The sequence below is a fragment of the Echinops telfairi genome, unplaced genomic scaffold (assembly GCF_000313985.2).
Source record: "Echinops telfairi isolate 266 unplaced genomic scaffold, ASM31398v2 ScPeMD7_7473;HRSCAF=8511, whole genome shotgun sequence".
In the NCBI taxonomy this organism is placed as follows: domain Eukaryota; kingdom Metazoa; phylum Chordata; class Mammalia; order Afrosoricida; family Tenrecidae; genus Echinops; species Echinops telfairi.
In genome coordinates, this window is record NW_022111377.1 from 691,156 (window position 1) to 709,569 (window position 18,414).

The following is an 18,414-nucleotide window of genomic DNA, read 5'->3' on the forward strand; positions in this document are numbered from 1 at the left end:
GACTTGGATGGATGTTCCTGGTGCTGCAAAAGGTGCTAACCTAAACGTTGGGGGTTTGAGTCTACCCCAGAGGTGCCTTGGAAGAAAGGCTGGCAATCTATGTTGGAGAAATCAGCCGAATCATAGGCAACACCGTTCTACTCTTACACATGTGGTGTGGCCCTGACTCACACTGGATGGCGACTGGTTAAAGTAGTTGAGCATCGGCCCTCCCGCTGTCCACACTGCCGAAAACAGACGGACTGGTCTCGCCGCAGCTCTAGGGAACACGCCCGTGTGCAGGCATGGCTGGGGGCTCCTCTCCATCTCTCCGAGGGGCACTGTGGAAATGAGGCGCCCTTCCTTCTGCTTCCGGGAGGCAACAAATGGCAGAGCCCACCTTTGCAGACCAATACTTTTCTAACTTTAACACATATGGGAATCGTCCGGGATCTTGCTCAAAAGACCCATTGTCAGTCAGGACGGGGTGCGACATGGGTTCCGAATTGCTAACTGGGTGCAGGAGACCCCATCGAGCTGCTTCCCTGAGCCCACTGGGCAGCAGTGCCTCTGAGCAGCGACTCTGGCTTAGCTGCGGAAATCAGGCCATAGTCCAGCCAACACAATGAGGCTGTCTGGGGATGGGCCTGAGGATCCCAGTGATTCCTGTGTGCAGCCAGGCTCGGGACTCACTGGGATCTACCACAGGGATGCTCAGGAGCCCTGGTGGCACCGTGGGTTGTGCGCTGGGCATAGTCAGCAGTTCTGAACCTCTGTGGGAGGAAGAAGGGACTTTCTCCTCCCACAAGAGTTACAGCTGGCCAATGGGCACCTCTCCCCTGGCCTACTTAATCCTTAGGAGTTGGCATCAACTAGGCAGCAATGGGCTTTGGGCTAGTTGCTATGGGACACACAGAATCACCTGGTCTTGTTGGCAATGGTCTTGGGTCTGACCCACTGTGATTCGAAAGCGCTGACGTTTGAGTAGCAGGGAGCTTCAGACAGATGCAGACACCACATCTCCGGCTGACCGACCTCACCCCAAACCAAACTCGCCGCCAAGATCGTGCTGCCCCTGTGGGTTCCTAAAAGTAACTCTTCAAGGGAACGAAATGCCTCTTCTTCCCCCCACAGAGCAGCTGGTGGTTTCAAACTGAAGGCCTTGCAATGTACAGCCCAATCCGTCACCATTATGCTACCAGGGCTCCTTGGGAATCCTAGAAGGCTACTCAACTCTGTCTAGAAGGCCGAGCGGAGTCAGAATCGGCTCCAGGGCACAGGCTTTGCTTTGGGGGTTAGGAAGCCACCCAAGGCTGTGAGGCTTTCTCAGAGAGGAGGGCTCGGGGAGATAACTTCTGCATCTACTTCAGCGTTGCTTGAGCAGTGAGAGGGGCTGATTGAGTGAGGGGCTTGGGAACCTCCTTGGTGGGATTTTCAGAGATTGCAGTATCCCAAAGATTCAGTTCTACTCTGTCCTGCAGGGTCACAATGAGTCGCCGTCGGCTCTGCGGCAGGCAGTAGGGCTGGTTTGGTTCAGGTCAGTTTGGCCCCTTCAGAGTGAACCCTGTTAACTTTCATAACCCCAGGTCTCCCCACTCTCTCAGGAGAGAGCTGAGCAGGTGTGATGTGGCGGGGAGAGGGGGGGCGGATGGGGGAGCCCAGAGGGGTGACAATAGCTGGCCAGTTTAGCTACTAACCAAAAGGTGGTTAGTACTCAGCACACGGGATGGAAGGCAGGGCGTTCTGTGAATTGACACTTGATAGCCACCCTGTTTCATTGTTTGTTTTTGTGTTCCGGTAGTGGAGAGAGTGCCTGAGGTGCACACAAGAAACCTCAGAGGCAATTCCCACTGGGTTGGACAACAACAAAGCACACCCAAACACAACTCAATCTGACGAGGGACTGAGAGGGCCCTGTGTGGTATGTATTTAGTGAAAATCCTCTCACAATTAGCAGGCGCTCTGTGAGAGTAGCATTCCCCTTTATTTTCCCTGCACCCTCTCCTGGGTGCGCCTCCTGTTTAAAGATTCGACTAAAAGCCCTCAGAACAAGGGCTTTAAAGGTAGGCTGAGGATTTCGACAGCGAACACACAGGCCAGCTGAGTATTCTTCTGAACAGGAGACCAAACCAGCTGCAGGAGCCCGTATCACATGCCCTGTTTGTTCAATAAGCACTGAGTTATGCCCACTCTTCTGGGTCCTGTGAGTCCTCAGGTGGTACAGAAGGAGCCCTTGTGGTGCAGCGGCACAGAACTCCGCCACTCGTGGAAAGGTTGGCAGCTAGACCCCACCTGTCCCTTGATGGCTTACAGCCTTGGGACCCTTATGGGGCAGTTCGACTCTGCCCTACAGAGTCACGCTGAGCCAGAATCATCCCTATGGCAATGAGATTTTGAGTGGTCTAATGAACTTGGCTGCTAACAGAAACTTGAACGTGTGACTCTATCCAGAGGCAGGTAGGAAGAAAGGCCTGGTGGTCTGCTTCCAAAAGATTACAGACCATGAAAAACCTTACGGACGCAGCACTGCTCTGATACCCTGTATGGCTCTATGATAACTGGTTTGGCTTTATAGTTTGGGATATTTACATTCACTTGGTTTATTTTGATTGCCCATATGCTAGCTAATTCTAGTTCTACACAGACATGAATTGCTTTATTTCATATTGATGGTCTGCTACAAAGCTGTCTGCACTATACACTTTGAAAATGTCAAATCATTCAGAAAGCCACCGTTTCAAGAGCTTGGAGGCAAAATCTTTACTGAATCAATAATCCTCTGCACAGCACAGCAATTCCCTAATTCATCTTCTCAGTAGATTGAAGACAGGGTAGAACGTCTACAGAGTCCTTGCTGAGATGATAAGCCCAGCCCAAAGATTCGTGAGCACGAGATGAGAAAACGAGAATGAAACCATTCTTTAAAGGGATAGGTGGGTGTGGGCTATACCACGGCTAGAAGAACAAGAATGCCAAAGCAGCCTACCCAACCTGTTCGTTCCTAGTGGATCCTGCACTGCCCTCCCTCGCCTGTCTGCCCAGTGGCTCTCAACCTGGGCTGCACATTATGGCCTCCTGGGTAATTTTAAAACTATTCACATCCAAACAAGTGTTGGTGAGGATATGGAGAACTGGGATCCTCATCCATGGCGGGTGGAACTATTAAATGGTACAGCCACTGAGGAAAACAGCTGTTGAAATAGTTACATGCAGAATTACCAGAGGATCCAGTAAACTTACTCCTAGAGATTTACCAAGGGAAGAACTGAATGCAGGAATACAGACAATTCCTTGCATGGCAATGGTCACTCGCTGCAGCACTGGTCACAAAAGCCGAGTGGGGGGAAATAGCCTGAAGGGCCATCCACAAAGGAACGGATAAACAAAACGTGGTAGAAAATGCGCCCTCGAATGTCATCCCTACAGAAAGAGCTGCAGATGTGGTTCAGAAATGCATGGATGACCCTTGACTCCCATATGCTAAGGGAGAGCTACCTAAAATAAACAAATGCATGGAGACCAACATTTCTCAGTGGTCACAGGGGAAGTGGGGAAATCACTGCCTGGGGACACTGGAGATTCTGTCAAGGGTGATGGGGAAACCTGGAAGCAGTAGTGATGGTTGTCCACGACGAATGGAATGAATGTCACTGGCTGGTACATATAACAAGTATTGAAACAGGGGAAGGGAAAAGACCCTTCTGTCCAGTCCACACTGGTAGCATGACTGATTTCATTGATCTGGAAAGAGCCTGAGAATTGGTATTTTTGTTTCCCCGGCTTGTTTTTAACTTGAATTGCTTTATTCTTAACAGTTTTACTAACCTATAATTCATCTGTCATATAATTCAGTGGTCTGAATATATTTCAAAAAGTTTTTCCATCATGATTACAATCAAGTTAGGGCATTTCCTTCATGCTTGCCCGCATGAGTATAAGCTCCTCATTGCCCACAGTGGAAGAGAGAGAAGGCTTTCTATGCCTATACAGAGTTGCAGTCTTGGAAACCCTCAGGGGCAGTTCTACCCTGTCCTATAGGCCTCAGGAGGTTTTCACACACAGAGCCTAGAACTCCCATCTGTAATCAAAGCCAATAAGTCACCGCAAATCTATCATAAACCCTCGATAGCAGCCCTACAAGACAGATTAGGACTGTTTGATAGGTTATTCGAGACCGCCATCTTTGTGGAAACAGGCTGCCTCATTTTTCTCCCTTGGTGCAGCTGGTGGGTTTGAACCATTGACCTTCCAATTAGTAGCCAAGTGTGTTAGCCACTGTGCCCAAGTCCAAAATACATGTGGACAACCACGTCCAGTCGTGGGTTCCTAGCTCCAAATCTCCTGTGTACGGGATAATATTAGTGGAACCCCAAACATTGGTTCATGCCGGCTTATTTGGGGAGTCAGGGGGTATTTCAGGAAAGTGGTTGTGGGCGGGCTCCTCCCCAGCCATGGCTCATTCATTTGGGCTGTTCACATTACAAATGCCCTCGACACCGTGCAGGATTGTGTTCTCCTCTGAAAGGAGAGGAGGCCCGACCAGCAGAGCAAGCAGGGGCCGGTCTGATGACCGGAGCTCACCTCCCACCACACAATTTACAGAACAGCAACCTGAGATCCAGAGGGAATACAATCAAGCCACCAGCTGGCAGAGAAGAAATGCTGGTGGCCCAATGGGGAAGCACTTCGCTGCCCAGAGGTTGCGCCATCCAGCTGCGCCTAGGGGAGAAAAGGCCTGGGGTCTGCTCCCGTCATGACAGCCGTGCACACCTGACCAGGGAAGTGCCCCTCAGCCACACAGAACTACTAGGAGTCAAAACTAGACTTAATGGCACCAACTAATGACCCTCTGGAGCCCCGGTGGTGTAGTGGTTGCTTGTTGGGCTGCTCACCACAAGGCTCAGCAGTTCAAAATCACCCGTCGCTCCGAGAGAAAAATGGGACTTTCTACTCCTGTAAAGAGTTACAGTCTTGGGAGCCCACAGGGGCAGTTGCTGGCAGTGAGCTTGGTTTTGTGGTCTCATAACGACCATGGACAGATGCCCCCTGTAAGATGAGGGCGAGGGGCCACAACCCGGGTCCAAAGTTTCTCGTGGTGGGAGGACAGTCTTTGCTACGAGGTGGCCAACTGCCTCCCTGTGAGCCACAGATCGCTTCTCAGTCGACCGTGGGAAGCGACCCAGAATAGCAGTTCTCCCAAGCTGCTCCAGGGACCAGTGTCAGCGGTAAGAAAAATAAGAACAGGAGAATAAGGGGTCCTCCCCACCACCCATGTTTTATTGAAAGGTTTTTGACACAGTGTCTTTCTTAAATTTTGTACGATGTTATTATGGTGGGGTTTTTTTGTTCTTCTTTTTCCTTTGTGAAATGCTGTTCACAATCACCTTCACTGGTTTGGGAGACACATGCAGAGTTCAAGAAGCATTTCCTGAGTAGTTGAATCAACAGCTCTTGTACTTGGTGAGGAAGGAGCACAGTTCTAAACCAAGAAGAACACACACAGCGCCCTTGGGGAACCAGCAATGAACTAGCACTTCAAAGACGGAACTCTCCTGAGTGGACCCACCGTATATTTCCATGGTTCCAGCATATGCGGATCTCATTCACACAGAAGGGCGGTGAGGAGGGAAGCACTCGTGCTACTACACATGTGTGGAGTATCTTGTCATCCAATGCTGTTGACACATTCGGGTTTGCAAAGGGGACAGCAAAGAGCGGGGCACAGAGGACAGGTCCCTCTTGGGCCCAGAGGTGTGGCTGTGGTTCAGGCACCCTCTACTTTGTAGGGCTGCCAGGTGGGCTCCCCTCACAGCGCCCCATGAGAACAGAATGAAGCTCTGCTTGGGCCGGCTTCATCACTGAGAACACTTTGCCCGTCAGAGCGGCCCTCGTGGCAATCCAGCCCAGTGAAGGTCAGCCTTTCAGTACATCTCTACCAAGCTACGCTCTTCTCCTCCAGGGACTGAACCAGGCAACATGCCCAAAGCAGGTGAGACCAGGTCTCACCATCCTCACTTCTAAGAAGCACCCTTGTGTTAGTCTAGGTACTTTAGAGAAACAAATCCACAGAAACTCATGTATAGGAGGGAGTGTGATATAAAGGGTAAGTGCACATCAAGAAAACATCCCAACCTAGGGCTGCCCAAGCCCACAAGTCCAACATTAACCCATTAACCCATATGTCCAACACCAATCCACAAAGTCCTCCTTCTTCTCAAGAAACAGAGGCAATGATGCTGACTGCAGGAGCAAAGCCGGGTCAGTGAATGTGTAAGCATCTCAGCGCTGGCAGGGGTCTCCACACGGCTGCTCCAGCACCCAAGGCTGCATCCAGGTAGGTCCATGTGGTTTCTCCTCAGGGATGTCTTGCAAGAAGGGAGCCTTGCCAGCTGAAACAGGGAACTGGCTAAGGTAGGTGCACCCTAGTCTGACCATCAGAAAGCAAGAGACCCGAGAACTAGAAAGGTGAGGCTCATCGAGCCATTTATCCCTCCGCCCTTCAATTAACTCCACATGTGTTTATCAGCCAGGTTGGCACAATAAACCTTAACTATCTCAACCCTGGCTCTACTTCCTCCAAGACCCCTCTTGGCACGAGCTTTGAAGAGAGGGTGCTGTTTTCAATCACGCAGTCAAACTTCCTAACATGTGAAGTTTACCTTTCGAGCGACTGTCTCCCTTCTCTAATAGACTCTGTTCTCTTGTTCCCATAAACATTCTGAGCTTTTAAATCTGCACTTGGTCTTCCTTTAATTATCTCGTTCCCTTGACCACTAAGAGTCCCCGAGGATGATCCCCATTGGGGCGCCCCCAGCTTCCCCATCCTGTGCCTCAGCATATTCATCCCTGGCACGTAAGAACCTGGGCACAGCTTTCTAGCCTAGAGGAAGCCTTTGAGAAGGGCACACAGGATCTGTGGAGCCAGGTGGGGAGTCGGTGCTTTCTGAAATGAGGGCAGACAGGGAGCAGAGTCCTGGGGCCCTGCTGCGGCCCCTTCAAAGCCCAACAGGAGAGCATGCATCAGGAGGGCATGCCAGTGCAGAAGCTGTTTAGGTCATGAGGTTGCGACCTGTTCACATGTGGATTTAATCCCACGGATTAAAAGCTATCCAAACATTTCGCAAAGGCTGAAAATCCGTGACAAAGGAAAACAAAACTTTCTTGCTAAAAGCTAGTCATCAGGATGGATGCCTCTCTGGGGCGGAGCCCTCCCTATGAAGTGGGCTGTAAGGTCACCTGTGAACAGATGGTTTAAAGGGCCAGCAGGACAAGTCGGTTCATCTCAGCCATGGCAGCAGAAAGCTCCCTCTTCAAGGGGACCAAGCGATGTATTCTAAATCCTCTGGTTCTCTTTAAATGGGCGCATGCCTTTTGAGAACTGGATGTGGCATGCAAGTCTTGGTTGTGACCCCTTTTCTGGACACAGCTCCTGATAAACTACAGGGGGGTCCCTAAGGCTCACATTTATACCAAGTGAACTCAACTCAGCTCACTGCCATCGAGTGGATACTGACTCAGAGTCACCCTATAGGACAGGGTAGAACGGCCCCTGTCAGTTGCCAAGACAGTAACTCTTTCTAGGAGTGGAAAGTCCTGTCTTTCTCTTAAGAGGCAGCTGGTGGTTTGGAACTGCTGACCTTGCAGCTAGCAGCCTACCATGTAACTGCGACATCACTAGGGCTCATGTCTTATGCCATGTAGATTGATTGTATCAGCCTGATTCAAGGACAGACTCTGACCTCAGCCAGCTCCACTGCGGCTTAGGAATCTAGAATTCAGAAAGGTAGTGCAAGAGGTGAAGCAGCTGGGGCCTGCAGTTCCTTACACGAATCACTACAGCCCAGAAAGAAAGTCATCAATTCCTAAGATGCCACACACACCGGGACCAGACCTGGTTGCTTCACCAGGAAATGTCCTGTTCAATTTCCCTTCAGTTAGTAAGATAAGCCTGTATTCTGCCAATTACCTTTCCTTCAGCGGATGCAGAGAAGGCTGAGGGTAGGTGTTAGGCTGCCGTGACCCCAAAACAAGACACGGCCGTTCCAAAGACCTTTAAACCACTTTCCAAACGTGTGCCTTTCTACCGGGTTGGTGGGAGAAAGTCCTGGCATGATCAGTCCAGGGTGGGTTTTCCATAACGGGATTCGATGAAGATTCCTGCGTACTCTTACTGTGAAATCCTAACTCCTGATCCCTTATTCCAGCAGCGGCTCCGGCAACGCCCGCTCAAGGAAAGTCGTGAAAGAAGCTGAAGGGAATCCGTGCTTTCCATGTCATTGTTGATCCTCCGTGGATCCCCATGAGTCATTAGCATAGTGATTACTGTGACCAGAGACAAAACCCAGTTGTCCGGGAGCAGATGAAACCCACCGGTGGTCTTGCCAACCTATGTGTGATTTCCACTGTTTCAGTTGGTTAGACTTTTTTAAATCCAGGAACTGTGCAGCGTGTTTGTGCTAGGTAGTAATACAGCATGCAGGTGCACTCACACAAGAAGGTTTTAAATTCAAGAGAGATCACAATTTTAATCTCAGCTTCCCAGGGAAGCCGATTTGTCATGCTATTATTATTTACTCTCGGGAGTTATTGTTCATTCTCCAAATAAATCAGTATATCTAGGCAAGTCGTCTACACATTAGCTTTATATTTCTTTAGAATAAATAAAACCCAAATGCTCCCTAGTCGGGAAGAGGGTGAGACTTTGCCGTGCTCCTTTGGGACATGCCATCAGGAAAGGACATCTCATTTACTGAAGCGGAGAGTCAGCGAAACCAGGGGCACCTGAATGAGGTGGGTTGACATATTAGTCACAACACAGGGCTCAAGCGTATCAGAGATCAGAATGAGAGATGGTGCAGGACCGGGCAAGGTGCCACTGTATTTATTTATATATACATATTTGGGGCTCTTACAGCTCTTATCACAATCCATCCATCCATCCATTGTGTCGAGCACATTTTTACAGTTGTTGGCATCATCATTTTTAAAGCATTTTCTTTCTACTTTAGCCCTTGGTATCAGCTCCTCATTTTTTCCTCTCCCTCCCCGTCCCTCTCCCTCATAAATCCTTGATAATTCATAATTTCTTTTCTTGTCTTACCCCAACCACTGTCTCACTTCACCCACTTTTCTGTTATCTGTTCCCCTGGGAGGGGATTATATGTGGATCATTGTGATCAGTTCTCCCTTTCTCCCCCCCCCTTCCCCTTCCCCTCCTGGTATAGCTACTCTTAATATTTGTCCTGAGGCGTTTATCTGTCCTGGATTCCCTTTGTTTCCAGCTCTTATCTGCAGCAGTGTCTATCCTCTGGTCTAGCCAGATTTGTAAGGCAGAACTGGGGTCATGATAGTGGTGGTGGTAGGGGAGCATTAAAGAACTAGAGGAAAGTTGTATGTTTCATCCATGTTGGTTCCTCTCTTCCTTGTTTCCCTTCTGTGAGTGGATGCCCAACTGTCTACAGATGGGCTTTGGGTCTCCACTCTGCGCTCCCCCTCATTCACAATATTTTTTGGTCTTTGATGCCTGATACCTGATCCTATCAACACCTCATGCTCACACAGGCTGGTGTGTTTCTACCGTGTGAGCTATGTTGCTCCTCAGCTAGATGGCCACTTGTTTATCTTCAATCCTTTAAGACCCCAGACACAATGTCTTTTGATAGCCGGGCACCATCAGCTTTCTTCACCACATTTGCTTATGCACCTGCTTTGTCTTCAGTGATCCTATCTGAAAGGTGAGTGTCACAGAATGCAGGTTATTAGAACAACCTGTTTTTGCATTGAGGGAGTACTTGAGTTGAAGCCCAGTGTCTATCTGCTACCTTAATAGTTAGCCTATAAACAGAAGTACATAGCTCTATTTCCCTATTGTTATATATAAATATATTATACATGTACATGCCTGTATTTAGACCTCTATAAATGCCCTTTGCCTCCTGGTTCTCTCCTCTATTTCCTTTTGTCCCACTCTTATCCCACCACCATGTTCGGCCTTCATTCGGGGGTTCCACTGTAGTATACCTAAGTTCTCTATGAGCAGGAGCCAGCCCAATGGTAACTTTCCGCAACAAGCGTTATTGATTTACTTCCTTATGTAAGCTTTACGGGTTAGCCACTGTTTTAACAACCTGTGTTCATAAGTCATTACCCAGAACCAGAGGCTTTCAAGCCCAGCTTCTGCTCCCTGAGCATGCAGAGGCAAAGAACAAAGCGTGTTTGCAGAGTGAAGGCACGTTCCGGGTGGAAAATGCAAAAGCAGTGTCCCAGGACAGTGGTGATGGTGGCTCTCTATGAAGAACCTCGCCCCTGTCACTGAATTATACATGGGAAAAAATACTGAATTGGCAAATGCCTTCTTTTATATTTATTATCACAACACACACACACACACACACACACACACACACACGCACAGTATTCCAGTGCTGATAGTTTTCTGGGGAAAATCCATTTGTTTCTACAGTCACACTTATGCGGTCCTCAAAAAGATGAAAGCTCAAATGTAAAGCACTGCCTGAGGGACACAGCCCAAACTTCAAGTACATCAGAACACGGAGAGACTCAAACCATGCCGCTGTTGACAACACCCGATAAAAATGAAACCATCAATCAAGAAAACATCATCCTCTTGGCTATTTTCCATGGAGTTTTCTTATTTTGAATAGAAATAGGATAGACCATGTTAGCAACAGTATGCATCAACTGTATGTTCACCAGAGCATTTTCTCATCTATCACACGCCAAGGAAAAACGAGCTCACATGATTGGAGTCATCCTACTGGAAGAATCATTAATAACCAGGTCTCCATTCTCCTGTCTCTTGTGACAAGGGCAGATTGCATTCTCAAAGATCTCCAGACAAGGTGTGACGCAGGCTCCCCGAGCTATCAGAAAACACAGCTTTGCTATGGGACCTTACGTAAGGCAAAATGGCATAATGTGAAGAAGTGATTACCGTGCATTTATATAGGACAAAATGTGAGCATTCCCCGACCCAAACGATAACCTACCAAATCAGGCCAACTACTAACACTCACATGCAGTGTTCGCGGACAAGTCAGAGTTATGGTGGCTGATGCTGAGTGTAATTCCCAGGGAAGGAGCTTGGAGCTGCCACGCTTGTTGCACAATCAATGCTGATCACTAGTGTCAGTCTTCACCGCCCCCTCCCTGTAAAAACTAAAATCGTCTTTCAATCAGCAAAAGCAAGAACTAAGTAATGCAGGTATTTCATAAAATTGAAATGGTGCAACACAAGTTTTTGAAAGCCGGAAGATAGCTATAGACCACGTGGTCTGATCCTTACAAGCCAATGAAAAGTTATCGGCTGCCATTACTCAATCCAGCTGTTCTCAGCCTTCCTCATGCCGCGACCCTTTCATACAGTTCCTCCTGTTGTGGTGACCCCCTCCCCCAACCATAAAATTATTTTCATTGCTACTTCAGAACTGTAATTTTGCTACTGTTATGAATCGGATGACCCCTGTGAGAGGGTTGTTCGGCCCCAAAAGGGGTCGCGACCCATGGGTTAAGAACCGCTGGTTTAATCTCTCTAGGACTCATTTGCCCTCTCGGTAAGATAAGAAGGTGTATCATGATCTCCTCATGTCATGGTTCTAATTCATCAAGAACTATTTTTTTAAGGGCGATGGCCCCAACAAACTGGCGGCCACTCAAATACACTAACAAATATTGTCAAATGATCACAGCTGTCACGCTCCTTCAGTAATAGAACACCAGTTGCTTCAGCTCTCCTTCTGGAACCTGATTCCCAACCTGTGGTCATTCCCCAAGCACTACCTTATTCCATGACTCTCTCTTTTCTTTTTCCTTCTAGAACCTCCTCTCATCCAGTGAATTCCGACTCATGGTGACACTACAGGACACAGTAGAACTGCCTCCCAGGGTTATGAAGGCTGGGTTTTGCTGGAAGCAGACAGGGGACAGTGGTGGGTTTGGACAGTCCACCTGAGATCAGCAGCCTGGAGCTTACCCACTCTGCAGCGTGGCTCCTTTCTCTCTGTCTAATCCAAAAGCCCAAACCCAACTCACTGTCACAGCGTTGATCCAGACTCACAGCAACTCTACAGACAGAGTGAAGCCACAAGACTAGAGTTCCCAAGAGGAAGTCATGACCATCGCACACAGCCTCATCTTTCTCCCAGGGAGCAGCTGGCTAATGGGTTTCAATGGTCAACCTTTCTGTTAGCTGCCCAAGGCTAAACCACCATGCTATCAAGGCTCCTTCGTCTTTTTTAGTGGAGCTTACATGATACAGCCATTTAGTTGTGATTTACATCGTTTTTTCGAGTGCAAAGTAAAACGTGACTGAGCTAGAGGGCCGTTGGAACAGTAAGGCTCCTGCACGCAAAGTACCATTCCCACTGTCATCTCAAGTCAAGTCACGAGAGGAGAAAACCTCCAGCTAATTTAACACTGGCCCAGCCACCAACTTTGCCCACCAAACCCTGTGACCTGAGAGACAGACGAGCGGGGTCCAGGCGTTTGCTGTGGGAAACAGAAGGCTTTCTCCCAAGTTGTCTCCCCCAAATATATGCCAAACTTAGCTGCTTGCGAATGACTATACACTTGGAGGTCATCAGAAGTAGATCAGGGGTTATTCACCCTAAGGGTTATCAGCCATCCAGAGCAGGCAGTCACCACTGCTTATCCCACAAGTAGGACCCACTCCCTCTGATAAGGATAGTAGTTGACTGCTTCCCTATAGGAGACCCCTGAGAGGTCAAGCCCACCCAAGGGTGACCAAGGTTAGGCCACCATCATGAATCTAGGGTCCGCCCATATTGTCACATGTGTACCTCTAGTCCTTCCCATTCCTATGGGCACACCCCTAGCTCATCCCCTTCCTATCACGCTTATGCCTATCGCACATCCCCTTCCTATGATGTGTATACCTATTGTACTGCCCCTTCCTGTGATGTGTGGTTACCTGTAATCACACCCCCCTAAGTAATTGTAACCCTTGGTTAGCAATAAAGTGGGGCTCTCTGGCTCTAGCTCCCAGGCTCTCCCCACGAGGACCACCAAGTGGGGCTAAGGTGAGCATGCTACCATGAATGTGTCTGACTCCATTATTCCAATCTCTCTTCCGTCTCTCATGCTCTCTAACACTTCACTATAATCTTTACTTATTATCGCCATACAGTTGTGCCTACTGGACCAGTGATGATTTGTTGGAGGCCCTCCTTTCCCCCACATTTCACAGTGCTCTGTCCTATGCCAACTTAGGCTGACTGTACATTGGCACCATTTAAATGTCCTATTCAGAAACATCTGTTGCTTAAGTTACTTCCAGGTCATTTTGACAAGCAAATCGTAGCCTTAAGAATTATCCAGGGGCAGAAGAGCCCCAGAGGATGTGGTCAGGTTTGGATGAGTCCATGATCAGAAACCCCATCGCTAGGGAATGTTGACTCTCACCTCAAGCACCTGAACATATTCACCACAGTCATCTCGTCATCCACTCAGGACATAAGGTGGGTAGAACGCCGGTTCCAGAAACAAGATCCAAGCGAGACGGCAGAAAAAGCTTCCAGTGGACGCTTCTTTCCGAACAATTTTTATTGTGTTTGAGGTGAAAGCGTACACGACATATTAATTTCCCACTTAGCAATTTATACACAAATTGTTCCACAATGTGTCAGCATGCTCATTTCTCCCCTCCTTCCCTGCTTCTATCCCTCCAGTCTCCCTGTCCCTCCCTGCCTTCTCACCACTGCTTCTGGACAAATGTTGCCTGTATTACACGTATGAAGATATATGCCAATACATAAAAATACGTATATGCAAATGCTCACAACTATGCCTAGACTCTCTTGGACTCTCCCACAGGTAAATAGTATGCATATATCTCTACATCACCACTCACAAGTTTTTATCATTGTAATACTTGTTGCAAAGATAAATATGTTATAGCATTTACCAGAGTTGCCCTTCAGAATCAAGGGACTTGGCTTCCATTTTGCTGATTCTTTCTTCTACTAATTAATTCTACTTCTGTGTCCTTCCACTGAGTGGTCTGTTTCTGATATTTTATGGCGAAACTTCTAAATTTCTACTTGGCATTCTTGTGTAACTTCTGATTGTCCATTGAGTCTGTCATCTTGTTGCTGTGTTATTTTCCTGAATCTTCTAGGGTTCTTTCCTGTGTCCTGCTATGATTTCCTTCTCTGTATTTTGTTCACACATTGGAGTCATCTTGACCTTTTTAAAAACATGATTCGTTATTTTCTTGGGTCTCCATGCATTCTGGAGTTATTTTATTGACTTATGTATTCATTGAGGGATTGTATGTGTGCTTTTCTCCTGTTCTTCTTTGCTGCTCTGTTACTATATTTTGAGAGAGCAGGACTTGTCTAGTGGCACAGGTGCCTGGTGGCACAGTGGTGGGCAGGGTGGACACACGTCCCTGTTCACTGGGGTTATGGGGCAGCTGGGTCAGGCCGGGCAGACATGAGCCCCTGTCTGTCACCAGTCCAGTGGTGTAGGAGTGTGCAGTGATGTATACCGAGTGGGCAGGGCACCAGGCAGGATGAGTGTGGTGGGCGATCAGTGACACACCACACTCATTGCCTCTTGCCGTTGGATATCGGGGTGAGCGGTGGGATGTGGTGAGTGCGCGGGGGCACAAAGGTTCTCTCTGCCATTCAACTAGTGGGGGGTAGGGATGGGGTGGCAGGTAAGAGTGTGGCCGACAGCAGGGCAAGAAAACTCTCTGGGTGGGCAGGGTGCAGTGGGTCCTTTATAAATGGAAGATTCCTCCTGACCAAGGATGTAGAATATTTTTTTGTAGGTCTATTTGAAGCTCAGGACAAGCGGACTGATCCTGGTACAAACTATGGGGATGCTACAGAGATCAGGACACAGTCTTTGAGACCTCACAGAGTGGGAGCAATGGCAAAAGTTCTGCCCGGTCCTGTGAGGTTACGAGGAGTTGGAATCGACTCGGTGGCAATAGGTTAGAAGTTTTGGGACCTGAGCACGAGGAAACCCCAAAACCAAACTCACTCCCCTTGAGTCAATTCTGACTCGTAGAGACCCTAAGAGGACAGGGTACGGCTGCCTCTGTGGGTTCCCGAGGCTACAACTCTGTATGGGAGAAGAGAGCCTCGTCTTTCTCCCGAGGAGCGGCCGGTGGATTCCAAGTGCTGACCTTGCAGTTGATAGCTCAACAACGTAGCCACTACGCCACCAGGGCTCCAAGCATGACGAAAGGGTCACTAAATTGCTCTAGATCAGAGTTTCTCAAACGTGAGCATGCAAAGGAATCACCTGGGCATCTCACTGAAACACAGATTCCACTTCCGGCAGGGGGTCTCGGACAGTGCTGGACGGTCTGTATTCCTCCAAGTTCCCAGGAGCTGCTGCTGCTGCTCTGCTGACCACATCCTAAGTAGCCAGGACCAGTGGGACCCCCAAACATGCAGAGGGCCAACATTTTGGAAGAAGGAATGCTGCAAGAATGCCCAGCGGGAAGACCACAAGCCAAGCCTCCCTCCAGGACCTCCTAAACTACACAAAGAAGCAAGAAAGAGCCTCTAGGGCAGCGGTTCTCAACCTGTGGGTCGAGACCCATTTGGGGGTCGAATGACCCTTTCACAGGGGTTGTCCGATTCATAACAGTAGCAAAATTACAGTTATGAAGTAGCAAAAAAAATAATTTTATGGTTGGGAGAGGGGTCACCACAACATGAGGAACTGTATGTATGAAAGGGTTGAGGCATTAGGAAGGTTGAGAACCACTGCTCTATGGGGAGGGTTGGGGTGGCATTCGAAGTTCAGCGGCAGAGTTCAACGTAGCCATTTGCGATGGCTATGAGAACCTAGAGATCAAGTAGAGAATATTAATTAAGACATTACAGCAGCCATCACCCATCTGTCAGGAGACGCTTCTTATTGCTCCGATGACAAATGGGTTTCATTAACCAACTAGTACGGGCCTGATCCACTTCTGAAACTCAGCCAGTGAGAAGCCTGTGGCTCACTGGACATAAATTCCTGGTGGTGAAATAATTTGGAAAGAGATAGTGAGAAGAGTTGCACAGCTTGGAGAATGCAGAACTCAAGCCACTGAATTGTCCCTGAAATTGTTGTGCTGCTTTTTGACTTGTGTACATTTTCACTATCAAAACACATGTGCACACATATGCATGCACGCACGCGTGCACACACACATACACACAGTGATCAAAATCTGATCTGTCACACAGTAATGTAGTATTCTTAAACAGATTTAAGAACTCTCCAATTCAGAGTACTTCAAATCTGAATGATTTAAATCCCTGAACTATAAAATATCTTTAGAGGGTCTAGTGATTTTAAGTACTTGTAGATACAAACTTATAGCTGCCCGCAGGGTCACTGCCACATCTGCTTAGCTGAAAAGATAATTACTAATAGCATTGAGCACTTTGACTTCAAGAACTTGAAAATATTCATTTTTTAGGTGTTGTTGTTTTTTGGTTTGGTGAACTGAGCAAAGGTTTCCAGAGCAAATCTGTTTGCCATTCATCCATTCATACACATTTTGTGTCACCTGATTGGCTGCAATCCCCATAATGCAACAGCATGCATTCTACTTCTTCCCTGTGCCTCCTTTGTCCACTCCTCCCCCTTTCACGCCTTCTGAACATTCTCTTTGGGTCAATGCTGCCCGTTGGCCGTGATCCAATGACTGAGGATTCTGAACTGTGCAAATGTCCCTAGTGTTGTTGCTGCCCCTGTCTACTGTTTGGCTGAGATGGATCACACCTTCAAAATTAACTTTTATTTTATCATATGCTCACTACATAATCTGTAAGGGTAGTAGAAAAAATGAACTTCAACTCATCTGTATCCCGAATAAAGAGTTCAAAATAGCAAGTTTTACCAAATAAATGTAGCAGTGGATGCCATTCAAAAGATATACAATGAGAAAATGTGAAGTAATACACAGATGGTAAAGGTTTCCTTCTTTAAAGCAACTAAGATTTTTTTCGAAGCAGCATTTCTCCATGTCGGATCTCATCATACTCAGAGCAGAATCACACCAAACTTAACTAACCACCACCACAAACCACCATCAAGTTGATCCCAACTCATAGTGACCCTAGAAGACAGACTGCAAGGGCACCTTTGAGTGTCCAAGGCTGTGCATTTCTATGGGACTAGACAGCCTCATCTTTCTCCCGAGGAGCAGCTACTGAGTTTGAACCGCTGATCCTGTAATCCAACTACAGTCTTGTAATCCAACCTTTCTATGCCACCAAGAATTGTCCCAGGGTATTCATAAAATACTAACTCCAAGGCTGTCTTGAATAAAAAGGGAAAAGGAATAATTACGGTTCACTTGAGTAAACGATGCTTGTTATTGAAAAAAAGAAAATAAAAAAATTAAATGCACGCAGTGATTGAACTCCTAAATACAGAGAAGACAGGAATATGAACTATATACTCTGAGAAGTCTCACTGCCAGTCACACTCCATCTGTCCATCTGACAAGGATGTGATGGAAACAGTCTACTCAGGAATAGTTCTTGAGTAATCAGTTTATTCAGAAACTAGGTTTCCATGAAGCAGTTTATATGATACTGCTGGACAATGGCAAAAGTCACTCTGTGGAAAAATTTTTTTAAAACAAGCAAATTATCTTTTAAAGTTATAGTGGTCACAAAATAATAATAGATTCAATGATAACATAATAATGACTGTCCCCAAAACAAATAGCCTAAATGAGCTAAAGTATACAAGTCTGAGTAATGACACATTATGTCATTTAAATGACTTTGTTTAGAAAAATAAAAACGGTTTGCCACCGTCGCCAGGGAACGACCTCTATAAGCAGCTTGCACATACAGCGGATGAGTCAAAGTGAGCTAGCCCAACCTCCTCAGCTCGGTCCACACAGTTTAAGAAGGAAAGCCCTCCAAAAGGGACAAAAGTACTTAAACGTTCAACGTTTCGATCTTTATTCTAATATTTTTAAAAGCATGTAAAAACAGGATATAGAAACTTCCAGTACTCACTTTCAGTGAACCCGGTTCTGATGCCAACAGAAAACGAGACTTTTATGAAGTTCAGAGGTTCCCAAACTTATGTAGTCTACCCTCCTTCCCAGAAAAACAATTACTCAATGCTTCCCAGGCAATTAAGAACATTTGTACTACAGCCCATTGTGTGGGATAAGGTGTAGGTATCTGCTCTGCAAACCCCGGGGTCATTCCAGCAGTTCCCATTGGGCAATACCACCCACTGTGGGAAACGTTGATCTAGTTGGTCAGCCCACAAACCGATTTGCCTCCCAAGTGTCCGTGTTATATATATGAAATAATGCTAAATTCTAATTCATCTCTGAGGTGTGCTACGCTACACGAAGTGTGCATTGTGTCCTCCTTAAGGGCCACCCCCACGACAACCCTGCTGTCCCAGTGGTGAAGC